The sequence below is a fragment of the Hemitrygon akajei genome, chromosome 5 (genome assembly GCF_048418815.1).
Source record: "Hemitrygon akajei chromosome 5, sHemAka1.3, whole genome shotgun sequence".
NCBI classification, from domain to species: Eukaryota; Metazoa; Chordata; class Chondrichthyes; order Myliobatiformes; family Dasyatidae; genus Hemitrygon; species Hemitrygon akajei.
In genome coordinates, this window is record NC_133128.1 from 148,524,499 (window position 1) to 148,537,181 (window position 12,683).

At 40.2% G+C, this 12,683-nt stretch overlaps 1 protein-coding gene across 15 annotated transcripts in view; it reads right to left on the minus strand.

The window, feature by feature from the left end:
• The window catches only part of map2 (microtubule-associated protein 2), a 288,679-nt gene that overhangs the window by 251,046 nt on the left and 24,950 nt on the right, over positions 1–12,683 (minus strand). For 13 of the 15 annotated variants that reach the window (XM_073046811.1, XM_073046804.1, XM_073046820.1 and 10 more), the window contains one exon: positions 8,378–8,460. The exons of the other annotated variants lie outside the window; for them this stretch is intronic. The gene's annotated coding sequence lies outside the window, so the exon portion shown is untranslated. The remainder of the gene's footprint in view (positions 1–8,377; positions 8,461–12,683) is intronic. 15 annotated transcript variants of the gene reach the window in all.

A 12,683-nucleotide genomic window follows, 5' to 3' on the forward strand; every position in this document is an offset into this window, starting at 1 on the left:
TTTTTGAGACACCAGTTACCTGAATCTTGATAATTCCTTTCTAGCTCTTGGTAATTCATTCTTTAACTCAGAAAATGGACAAGTTTCGCTGCATTTTGGGGTTTCTCATTTCCTTTCTCAATATAAAAATTTGAAAATGCATTACCATTAGCCTTAAATGGCAGCAAGTCTGTATTTCAATTCTTATAATTCTGTAGTACAAATCAGTGAGGTGCAACCACCAACCCTAAGGCACCTGCTGGATACAGCTTATGACTGATCTACAGTGACAAATAAAGCAATCAATCATTGTATCAATCGATCCTACTTGTGACCATCCTTTACTCATCTGTTATCTGTTTGCTTCACAAGTTGACAAAATATCTATTTTTTGTGATCTTGTCAAACATGTTCATATCTAACTACTCTTTTCTAAGCAGTAACAACAGAAAATGCTAGAAACACTCAACAGTTCAGTCATCATCTTCATAAAGAAAATCTACGTTGATACTTGAGGTCAAAGACTTTTTGTTAGAACTGTGAAAGACTCAGATCAAGTTAGGTTTAAGTTGCAGAGAGGGTGAATGAATGGTGGACAGAACAAAGAAAACATTTTGGATAAGACAAGGACTGTGCTGCCATGGGGTTTAGCTGTAGGTGAAGTCATCTGGTTGATTGACAGCTTATCGCCACAGCAAAATTGGTCTCACCCTACCAGTGATATTCCTCCCCACCCTCTTTGCAACTAAAAAGTTTATTTGTCTTCTCTTTTCCAGCTCTAAGGCATCTGCAACGTGAAAGATTGACTTTGCTTCTTTCCTGATCTAAACATCTTCAACATTTTCACTTTCCTCAAAACTCAGTCATATTTTTAATCAGTGCTCCCCTGGGCATATAATTGTCACGTCATCTGCTGATATACAGTAGCATTTGTTGAATGTGATCATTAAGTATAGATCATATAGATTCTGTTGTAATTTCAAATGAAAATCAGAACTCAGTTGAAAGAATAAATGTTTGTGGTCATTGGTGAGCACCAATGACAGCACTAGCAGACTCCAAATTAAAAGACATCAGTAGCATTAGTATCAAATTATCACCCCTGCATAGGCCAAATGATGTGCTGCACGATTTTATATAGCAAGAGCCGAGATAAAAATTAGCTCAACTGACCAGTTAACCTGATAATAATTCTAACAGCAATGCATAATGCAAGTTCCTAGGCAAAATTTGGTAAAATATTGGCTGCTGCTTTTTTGGATTTTGTCTGCCAGAAGAAAATAGAACTAAATTAATGTAAAGAGTTACTATTATTAAAAGCTTCCCCAAAATTTATGCCTTCAATTCTTTTATTTGCATTTATCAGATCATTCATGCAGGTTCATCTCTGTGTGAATAATATTGTGGTTATTAGTTTCATTTACAGGTAGACATCTCGACACTTGAGAACACTTTGGCAAAATGTCTGCCATTAGAGTCAAAACTTAAAAACTTACACACTGCAGTTTTAAATAAAATGTATTTGCTTCATTACTATCCCTCTCAAGTGCTGTGTTTGTATTTCATAACTATAATTGCCAATTTTAAAAACAGATTATTCAAAGAGGGGAAAATAATTAAGTTTAATCCAGCTCTATCAATCTTAAGTGGGAAAATGAAATCTCATTAGATATAAAATTAACAATCTCTCCATTACAAGAGCTACAATAATGGAGATTAATTAATAACCTTTAATGCAACATTTAAACATTCAAACTGCTTTGAGTTTGTTACATGGCCAAACTCATGAAATACAGCCAAACAATTTTACTTCTGCAACCATTGGGGAAATCTGAAGGAATATACAAAACCAACACTTCGAAGTAATTGTACAAATGCCAGTGCTTATTTGCATGCAATGCACATAAATGAAAAGTAAAAACCCAGTCCAATTGCACAATACCTATAAACTTTAAGATTTACCTTGTTCTGAGTTTAAACAAAACCAATGAAGAATATTCACAATAACCAAAGAACTTATTTTCTGCCTTCAATACTGCTGCACTTTCCACATTACAATACGTGAACACTAACAATTCAGTATTAAAATGGAAACTGCTCAAGTTAGCTCTACATGTCTGCAACTTAAAGCTCTGCTTTTTACATAAAAGACTGACCCTATCAAATAAAATAAATTGTAACCTGAAATGTGTGCAAATGACAGTCGCAACTGTACAAGTACAGCTATCTACTTAACTTTACTCCACTGCTTGTGGTGTTGCACCACTTGCCTGGCACCAGTTCTGCATTAACTACAATTTCCTCCAGTTTGACAGGAAGATTAAAATCCTCTTCAGTGACCATAGCAACAAAGGCACCAGCACGATGCTAGCTCCCTTTGGGTTGAAGATCTCTGTGTTTGTACCTTCAAAGTAAATTTATTTTCAAAGTAGATACATATCACCACATATAACCCTGAGATTCATTTTCTTGTGGGCATTCACAGTAAGTACAAAGAAACCCAAAAGAATCAATGAAAAACCGCACGCAACATAGACTGACAAACAATAAACGTGCAAAAGACAACAAAATGTGCAAATACAAAAAGAGAGGAAAAAATACACATAATGATATCAAATAAATAAATACGGAGAACATTGGTTGTAAAGTCCTTGAAAGTGAATCCATAGTTTGTGGAATCAATTCAGTGTTGGGATGAGTGAAGTTGAGTGAAGTTATCCCCTCTGGTTCAAAAGCCAGATGGGAGAGGGGAAATACTGTACCTGAACATGGTAGTATGGGACCAGAGGCTCCTGTACCTCCCTTTCTAATAGCAGAAGTAAAAAGAGAGCATGGCTGAATGATGGGGGTCTTTGATGATAGATGCTGCTTTCCTGCAAAGGCACTCTTTGTAATTGAACTTAACAGTGGGGAGGGTGTTGCTTTTTGTAGCCAGTTTTCACACAGATTTCCATCACTTTTTGTAGGCAGACTTCAGACAGATTTTCAATTTCCCTCCTATATGCCGATTTATCAGCACCTTTGATACAGCCGACAACAATGGAGTCATCAGCAAACTTAAACATGACACTGGATATATACTTAGCCTGAGTCATAAGTATTAAGCAAGTAGAGCAGGGGGCTAAGTACACAGCCTTGTTGTGCTCCTGTGCTGATTGTGGAGGAGATGTTGTCATCCTGAACTGACCATGGTGAGGAAATTGAGAATCCAGTTGCACAAGGAGGTATTGAGGCTTAAGACATGGGGCTTACCGATTAGTTTTGAGGAGATGTTAGAGTTGAATGCCAAGCTGTAGTCAATGAAGAGCATTCTGATGTATGAACATAGAACAATATAGCACAGTACAGGCCCTTTGGCCCACAATGTTGTGCTGACCCTTAAACCCTGCCTCCCATATAACCCCCCACCTTAAATTCCTCCATATACCCGTCTAGTAGTCTCTTAAATTTCACTAGTGTATCTGCTCCACCACAGACTCAGGCACTGCATTCCACGCACCAACCACTCTCTGAGTAAAAAACCTTCCTCTAATATCCCCCTTGAACTTCCCTCCCCTTACCTTAAAGCCATGTCCTCTTGTACTAAGTAGTGGTGCCCTGGGGAAGAGGTGCTGGCTGTCCACTCTGTCTATTCCTCTTAATATCTTGTATACCTCTATCATGTCTCCTCTCATCCACCTCTGCAGTACAAAAAAACTAATCTCTCACCTGACAAACTGATCACACACACACACACACACACACACACACGGGCAGAGAGCTGTCAATCAGTGAGAGGGGAGATGCAGACAAACCCACTCACTGATTTACGCTGTTAAAAGTCTGCTGTGTCACTTCCTCCAAGTTCTCCAACTCGAGAATTGGCAACAAACGCTCCCCTACCAAGAGAAAAAGAGTACGATCAGAGTACACAGCCTCCGACAGCTGATCCACTGTTCCCAATATTCCATTTTCTTCTGCAACGTTTCAGTCAGTAGTACCAGCTTAGAATCGACTCTTTCACAAGGCTGCAAAGCCTCAGAACCCCGAAGGTGCTTAACAAGATAAAATCCTATGGCATTACAGGAAACATACTGACATGGATAGAGGAATGGCTGACAAGCAAGAGGTAGCGAGTGGGATAAAAGGGGGCCTTTCCTGATTGGCTGCCAGGGACTAGCGGTGTTCCTCAGGAGTTAATATTGGTACTACTACTTTTCATATTGTTTGTCAATGATTTAAATTGTGGAATTGATGGCTTTGTGGCAAAGTTTGCGGATGATATGTATGTAGATGGAGGGGTAGGTAGTGCCAAGGAAGTAATGGGACTTAAACAATTGGAAGAATAGGCAAAAATGTGACAAACGGAATACAATGTGGGGAAATGTATGCTAATGCATTTCGGTAAAAGGAAGAACGGTGCAGACTATTATTTAAATGGAGAGATAATTCAAACATCAGAGGTGCAAAGGGTCTCAGGGGCCCTGTGCAAGACTCCAAGAAGGTTAATTCACAGGTTGAGTTCGTAGCAAAGGCGGCAAATGTAGTGTTGCGTTTCTTTCAAGGGGAATAGAATATAAAAGCAAGGAGATAATGTCAATATGTTGCAAGTTAAAATCACCTACTATAACAACCATGCTTCTTGCAACAGTCTGCAATATCTCTACACGTTCGTTCCTTTAAATCTCTCGGGCTATTGGTGGTCTGCAACACATCCCCATTAATGTGGTCATACCTTTCTTATTCCTCAGTTCCACCCATGAAGCCTCACTAGACAAGTTCTCCAGACTGTCCTTACTGAGCACTGCCGTAAAATTATCACTGACTAGTAATACTAACCCCCCTCTTTAATCCCTCCCGCTCCATTGTGTTTAAAACAAAGGAACCCCAGAATACTGAGTTGCAACCTCCTGCCTTCCTGCAACCATATCTCACTAATGGCTATAATATCATAATTCCATGTGTTGATCCATGCCCTGAGTTCATCTGTATTTCCTTAAGCACTTCATGCATTGAAATACACACAGCTCAGAACATCAGCTGCACTATGCTTAAGCTTTTGATGCCTGACTTTGTCTGAGGTCTTAACAACATGCCTCCACAACCTCTGCACTATCTGTTCTGGCACTCTGGTTACTCTCGTTAAACCCTCCCCCTCCCACCACCACCACCATGCAGCACTTGCAATCCTTCCCACAAGGATCTTATTTCCCCCTCAGTTCAGGTGCAAATGATCTCTTCTGTACAGGTCCCAGCTTCCCTGGAAGAGAGCCCAATAATCCAAACATCTGATGCCCTCTCTCCTTCACCAACTACTTAGGCATGTGTTAAACTGTATGATCTTACTATCTCCGTCCTCAGTCGCATGTAGCACAGGTAGCATTCCTGAGGTCACAGCCCTGGAGGTCCTGTCCTTTAACTTAGCACTCAACTCCCTGAACTCACCTTGCAGAACCTTGTCACTCTTCCTACTTATGTCATTGGTATCTACATGGACCACGAACCCTGGACACTTACCCCCCACTTAACAATGCTGAGATCTCCCAGATCCTGGCACCCAGGAGGCAACAAACCATCCAGGAATCTCTTTCATCCACAGAACTTCCTTTCTCTTCCCTTAGCTAATGAATCACCTATCGCCACAGCTCACCCCTTCTTCCCCCTTTCCTCCTGAGTCACAGAGCTAGACATAGTGCCAGAGACCTGAATGCTGTGACTTTCCTCTGCAAGGGCATCCCCTTCCCCCAACAGAATCCAAAGTGGTATACCTGCTGTTGAGTGAAATGGCACCCGGGAACTCTGCACTGGCTCCTTAACCCCTTTCCCCTTCCCGTCACCCATGAGAGACAGGACGCCAGAGCTTTGCTCTGATCCACTAGTTGCAAAATTGTAACTTCACTAGGCAGGAAATTCACCATTTTTAACTTCGCTTGATTCTGCTTCCGGCATGTGCTGTACCCCTGGCCTGGCAATGATAAAAGACTGAGGGATATACCTGCTTACTGATGAACATTTCTGCTGCTGATGATGGTCCACCTCAAGGCTACCCAGGTTGGAGCTGCCTGTTCCAAGAATATTTCACTCAGCATGATTATAGTGACAATGATGAGTGTCCTTGGTATGATGATGGGACTTTGTCTTCACAAGGACTGTGCTGCTACCACTTTTCCAGTAACATCTGCCACATGTAGACTGGTGAAGGCATTACATACCACATCACGTTGTCAGATTTGAAAAGCTTGACTTGGTTAAGCAGTCAAATGGTTTATGAAAGGGAAAGAAAAAGTATTACAGATGTTTGAAGGTGAAAAAAGCAAAATAGCTGCTATGGAGTATTTGGATTTACATAGAGCAGTGCAGCAATGGACTGACCATCCAGTCCACAATATTGTCTCAGTTTCTGCGCTGATCTTTACTAAACGTCCTCCATCGCTATCATCCATGGTTTCCATTCCCTAATTTTAGGTGTCTATCTAAAATCCTCATGGAACTCCAAACAGACTGATTCCATTATCATCCTTGGTAACATAAAGCCCTGCACAAAGCCATACTGGCCATCTCCAAGCAAGTCATGTCTTTCCAAATCTGCATAAATCATATCCCTAGGTATCTTCTCCAAAATAGGCTTTCTGGCCTATTATCATCTGTATAATCCCTACTTCCTTTTTTTGAAAAAAGGTACAACATTTGCTACTCTTCAGTCTTCCAAGACCTCATCTATTTTTAGTGAGGATACAGAGATCCTTGTCAAAGCCCCAGCAATGTCCTCACTTGCTGCTTTCTGGATTTCCAAAAGGCAAACATGAAGACATATCCATAAAATGTTACTGTATAAGTGTTCACAGGCTGGAGGTAACAGATTACCAAGGACAGGACACTGATAAAGAATTCATGTTAGCAGGCAGTATTTGGCAGGGTGCCTCAGGGATCAGTGCTGTGGCTTTGACTATTTACAACCTCAGTGACTTAAAAGTGATTGAGTGTATTGTTTACAATCTTTCTTATGGGTCAATGATAGGTAGGAATTTAAATTGCATGAAATACAAAGTGTGTGCAAAGGGAATTAAACAGGATAAGACAAGTATGAGGGGAGAATCAGTGGTGGATCTACTGAGGGAGGTATGAGCTTATGTAATTTGGTAAAGAGTAGAAAAATGAAGACCATAACGTTATTTAAGGAATTCTAAAGTCACAGTACATGATGGATAAGATAAATAAAGTATTTATAGCAAGAGGAAGGCAGTCATGAGTAAATTTGATGCATTTCTAAAAGGCTTTTTTGAGGGCAAATATGGGTACAAGGTTTTTAGGATAGATATTCTTTTAAGAGACTCCTGGATAGCTACATGGAGCTTAGAAGAATAGAGGGCTATGGGTAAAGCCTAGGTAGTTCTAAAGTAGGGACACGTTCAACACAGCTTTGTGGGTCGAAGGGCCTGTATTGTGCTGTATGCTTTATATGTTTCTATAATTGTACTGGAAGGAGCAGCAAAGACTCACTGGACTGAAGTGGAAAATAAGAAGGCAATCTTATAAGGAAAGATAGAGCAGGAAGTGACTCATTCTCCTTGGAGTTCAGGGAAGTGTAAGGATTTGTCAAGGATATGTAGGTTCTAGGGGTCCTGGCAGGGTAAATGTTGTGAAACTTATTTTGGGGGCAGAATGTGCAATGGAAATCTAAATCTAGGGGTAGGGAAGGTAATCTGAGAAAAAAAAGGTTGAACCTTAAGTCTGAGATGAAAAGGAATTTCTTTTCTCAGACAAAAATGAATTTTGATATGTTCAATCCTAGAAAGCTGTGGAGGTTGTCAAATGGTGTACAGATGGCTGAAAGAGTTTTTTTTCCCCAACAACAGTGGATATAATGACTTAGAGAATCAGCTAGAAAAATGGAGCTGAGGCCAAAGATCAAATCTGCCATGATATGAATGGCAGAAGATGTTCAATAGACAGTATAGCTTACTCCTGCTTCTACTTCACATACACTTAACAAAACAAACAATGTGTTCTCCTTGGGTTCAAGCTAATGTCCACACTGTAGCTGTCGTTCTTGTGCAGCTTCCTCCCTTTCCTCCCTCATCAATTGTTTAAACTGGTATGCCAGCAAAAAAAAAGACTAAGGCATAATCTGGCTCAAGGTTATTAGTGTAACTTCATACACCTATACGATATAATATTCAACGTTGTACAGTACAAGAGAAGTCTGCATGACTAGAATCAAAACACTTTGAAGACTCAAGTGCATCCGTGACGTTGTTAAAATAAATATAATGAATAAACTGTGTTTGTTTTGTGACCTTTTGCTTTGCTCACTGATATTTTTCAGAAAATACTTTAATTTGAAATGCATCATACCCAAGTGTTGACCTTGCAAATGCCACCTACATCTAAAGAATCAATTTATTAAAAGAGTACTTGCTTCTAAAGAAGAGGTTTCCACGTTTTTCTTCCTTGTTGACGCAGCAGCTTATCTTCAGAGTTCTTTCGTTATGAAATGGTCACCTACATTTAAAAAAAAATACAGAATAAAACCAAGAAACAACATATCCAACATGTAGAATTAAGCTCAAAGCAGGGGTACACGATCCTTTTCATGAACATAAAACTGAAACCACCTTTATAGTTTTTCTGTTGCGTGTCCTCCTTCTCACACACAAAATTACAAGTTGGTGCAACCTTTCATTGATTCCATTACGGTTATTTTTCTATTATGGAATTATTGAGTATGCCCTCAAGAAAATGAATCATCTTATACATGGAGACATAACGTCTCCCAAGACTTTTTCTCCCTCCTTAACCCAAAGTCACAATGTTTTTCTTAGTTTATTCCCCATCTTCCTCCATAAGAAAATAAGACACAGGAGGAGGAGTAGGCTATGCAGATCATGGCTGACATTTTTTAAGCCACAGTGCCACTTGCTCACATTAACCTTGCATTCCACAATTAATTTAAAATCTAAAATACTGTGTGAAGAAATTTTTCATTCCTGCCATGAAATGGCCAATTTAAGACCATGATCCTGGATCCTAGGAACCACAGGCAAAGAAAACATCAATTGCACATCTGCCTCATCGAGCTAATTAAAAATTGTCTGTCTCAATGAGATCACCTCCCACTCTACTGAACTCAAGAGTATAGATCCTATTTAATTATTTTTATAAACAAAATACCACCTCCAATCTACTATATCACTACACTTGCAGACAATTCTTCTTGCAATATAGGCCAATGTATTACTTGCCACACCTTTCAGTGACACACAGATCCTTCTGAATATTGACACCTTTCCTCATCATTTAGACCATACCTTCCAAGTTCATCTTAATTAGAGCTCCATGCCCTATCTTATATTCAGAGACCAAAATCCCATTACATTGAGAAGCAAAGAAATTTCTTTACCAATCTCTCTATTGGCTTGTATTCTAAATGTTACTGAAATTCAAAGACTCACATTCAAAAATTGTGTGTGTGTCTGTGTGTGTCCCCGAAATAGTAACTTATCCTTTGTTTTAACTTATTTAAAGCTCAGTTAATAGCACCAAACTGATTTTCATGTACATCCTCGGACTAGAATGAGGATGTGAAAGATCTCAAGGCCTGGTGCCAGGCAAATAGTTTCTTCCTCAATGTCAACAAGACAAAGGAGATAGTTATCAGCATCAGGAGAACCTGCACCACTCACACCCCTCTTTACATCGGTGGCACAGCAGTTTCAACAATCAGTTTCAAATTCCTGGGAGTACACATCACTCCTGGTCCCAGAACAATTGCTACACAATCTGGAAAGTTCACCAAAGCCTCTACTTACTGAGGGGGCAGAAGAGAACTGGACCATGCACATCTATGCTCACGTCATCTGCAGATGTGCAGCAGAGAGCGTCCCTAACAAGCTGCATCACTGCATGGTATGGAAACCTCACTGCGGCGGACAGGAAGATTCTACAACGGGTAGTCAAAACTGTCCAACACACCACCGGCACCGGGCTACCCACCATCAAGAACACATATACAGAAAGATGCCAGAAAAGGACCTGTAGCATCATGAAGAATCCCACCCACCCTGCTCATGGACTGATGGTTCTATTCACATCAGCAAGAAGGCTACATAGCAGCCACGCCAAGACCATCAGACTCAAAACCAGCCACTTTCCCCAAGCAGCAAGGCTAATCAACACGTCCACCCACTAACCAACACCTTCACACCTCCAACCTTCAGAACTTTATTATTTCCTGTCAGTCACCTTATGTACAGACACTGCTGTGCCTTTATGGACTTAAATCTATATATATACACAAGCTATCTTACATTTATATTTATTGTGTTTTTTAATTATTGGGTTTGTTATCATGGTGTATTTTTTGTACTTCATTGGAGGCAAAGTAACAATTATTTCATTCCCCTTTACATTTGTGTACTGGAAATGACATTAAACGATCTTGAATCTTGAACACCACTAATAGTTGATTGTTAATGTGCTGTAGTGAAGTTCTTTAGTATTACAAGTATTGTTCTTTGCTTAACCAAACATGAATATCACTCTTTGTTGAGAAGTAGTTCTGATGAAAGGGCATTGCCCCAAAATATTAAATGTTTTCCACTCCACAAGTGTTGCTTACACTACCAAACAATTCCAGGGAATCTATTCTTGGCTTTAGTTATGCTTACTAAGCACAAACATGCAAATCCTGAATGGCTGTTCTGGTGCCAAAGCAGAGTTATAAGAAAAATCTGTAAAGTTTAGGTACTTCAGTCAGATGTCAGCTGAACATTAACTTCACAAGAACTCTGCAGGTTTCAAACAAGAAGTGCTACTAGTTGATGCTTCAGGCTCATACTTGTAGCTTATTAAAGAAATACTGAACATCGGAAGTTACCATTCCTCAGAGGAAATGTTAAGGTGGGGCCCATCCTTTTCTCTCACTATGTGGAGTATAAATCACATGCCTTTATTCCAGAAGTAGCAAGCTCATCCAATCCAAACTGTGGAAAAATAAATTGTCTGCAGAACAATACTCTGCAAGATAAATAAGACAAGTGAAAAATTATAATAAGTACAGTTTTATTGGGGATAATGTGATTTATATTAAAGAAATGTCAGGGGGTCTTCTGACAGAATGCTAAGGAAGAAAACAGATATTCAATGTGAAGTTCTAAATTCATGTAACGAGAACTTCAAAACTCAAACACAAGGTATGAAAGTTTATTTTCTCTGGCATATTTGCATTGCTAGTTTCCTCTTCATTAACTAATAGGTCTCCCACCTATATAAATTGGTGGTGATCAAACACACGAAAATAACAATACCAGCACTCCTTCGTTTATTTTTCAAATCCCTTATTTTAATTATGACACTAGTAGTGTCCATGTCTTCAGCTGCCTTCTAAGCCCCTAGAGCATTTCTGGATTGCTACCCATTTCCTCTTTACTGATGCCCCTTAAAAATTTTAACCAAACCTTGGAAAACGCTTTTTTTAACATGCAGTATGCTAGAGGAATTCACCAGGTCAGGCAGCAGTTATGGAAAGGAATAAACAGGCAATGCTTCAGCTGAGGCCCTTCATCAGGATTGGAGAGGAAGGGGGAAGAAGCCTCAAGGTGGGAGGGGGGAAAGAGGAAGGAGTACAAGCTAGGAGATAGGTGAAACCAGGTGGATGGGGGAGGGTGAATAGGGTTAGAAACTGAGAGGTGCTAAGTGGAAAAGGTAAAGGGTTTAAGAAGAGTAGGTCTAATAGGAGAGAACAGCCTATCATGGGAGAAAGGGCAGGAGGAGGGACACCAGAGGGATGTCATAGGCTGATGAAGTAAAGAGAAGAGGTAAGAAGGGAATCAGACTAGGAAATGAAAGAAGAGGGAAGGGGAGTGGGAAAATTACCAAAAGTTAAAGAAATCAATGTTCATGCTATCAGGTTGGAGGCCACCCAGACAGAATATAAGGTGTTGCTCCTCCAACCTGAAGATGGCCTCATTGTTGCAGGAGAGGAGACAATGCAGCAGTGGAATAAAATAATTGGCCACTGGGAAATCCTGCTTGCTGCAGATGGAGTAAGGGCCCCATTCATCACAAAACATCACTTCCAGGTGAGGCACAACTTCAGCCCGAAATGTATTGGGGTTGTTTACTGTATCCAGAACACCCAATGCAGCCTGCTGTATATTGGTGAAATCCAATGTAGATCAGAGGAATCGCTTTGTAAAGCACCTTCACTTCAACTGCAACCTGGTGCCTCTCCTCCTTCCCTTTCTCCCATGCTCCGCCTCCCAGCTTCCCACTTTAATCGCTCATCACCCATCAACTACTAGATTATACTCCTTCACCCCCACCTCGCCCATCTCCTCCTTATCCCGGCTTCATCCTCCTTCCTTTCCAGTCCTGGAGAAGGGTCTTGGCCCAAAATATTGAATGTTTAATCCTTTCCGTAGATGCTGCCTGACCTGCAGAACTCCAGCATTTCGTATGTGCTACTCAGGATTTCCAGCATCTGCAGAATCTCTCATTTACCTTCTTATGCAGGTCATTTTGTTTGACATTCTCTGAAACAGAGATATTTTAATGGAATCACACAGTTTTAAGTTACTACTGCACTTTCTCAAAGTAGATCATTTTCAATATCAGTTGTGAGAGTTATGGGGGGGGGAAACAATGAAAAGGCAGGATAAATAACAGGGAAAAGGAAGAAATGAATTGCAGAATAGCCCAGAAAGCAGTTAACAAATGGACAAACA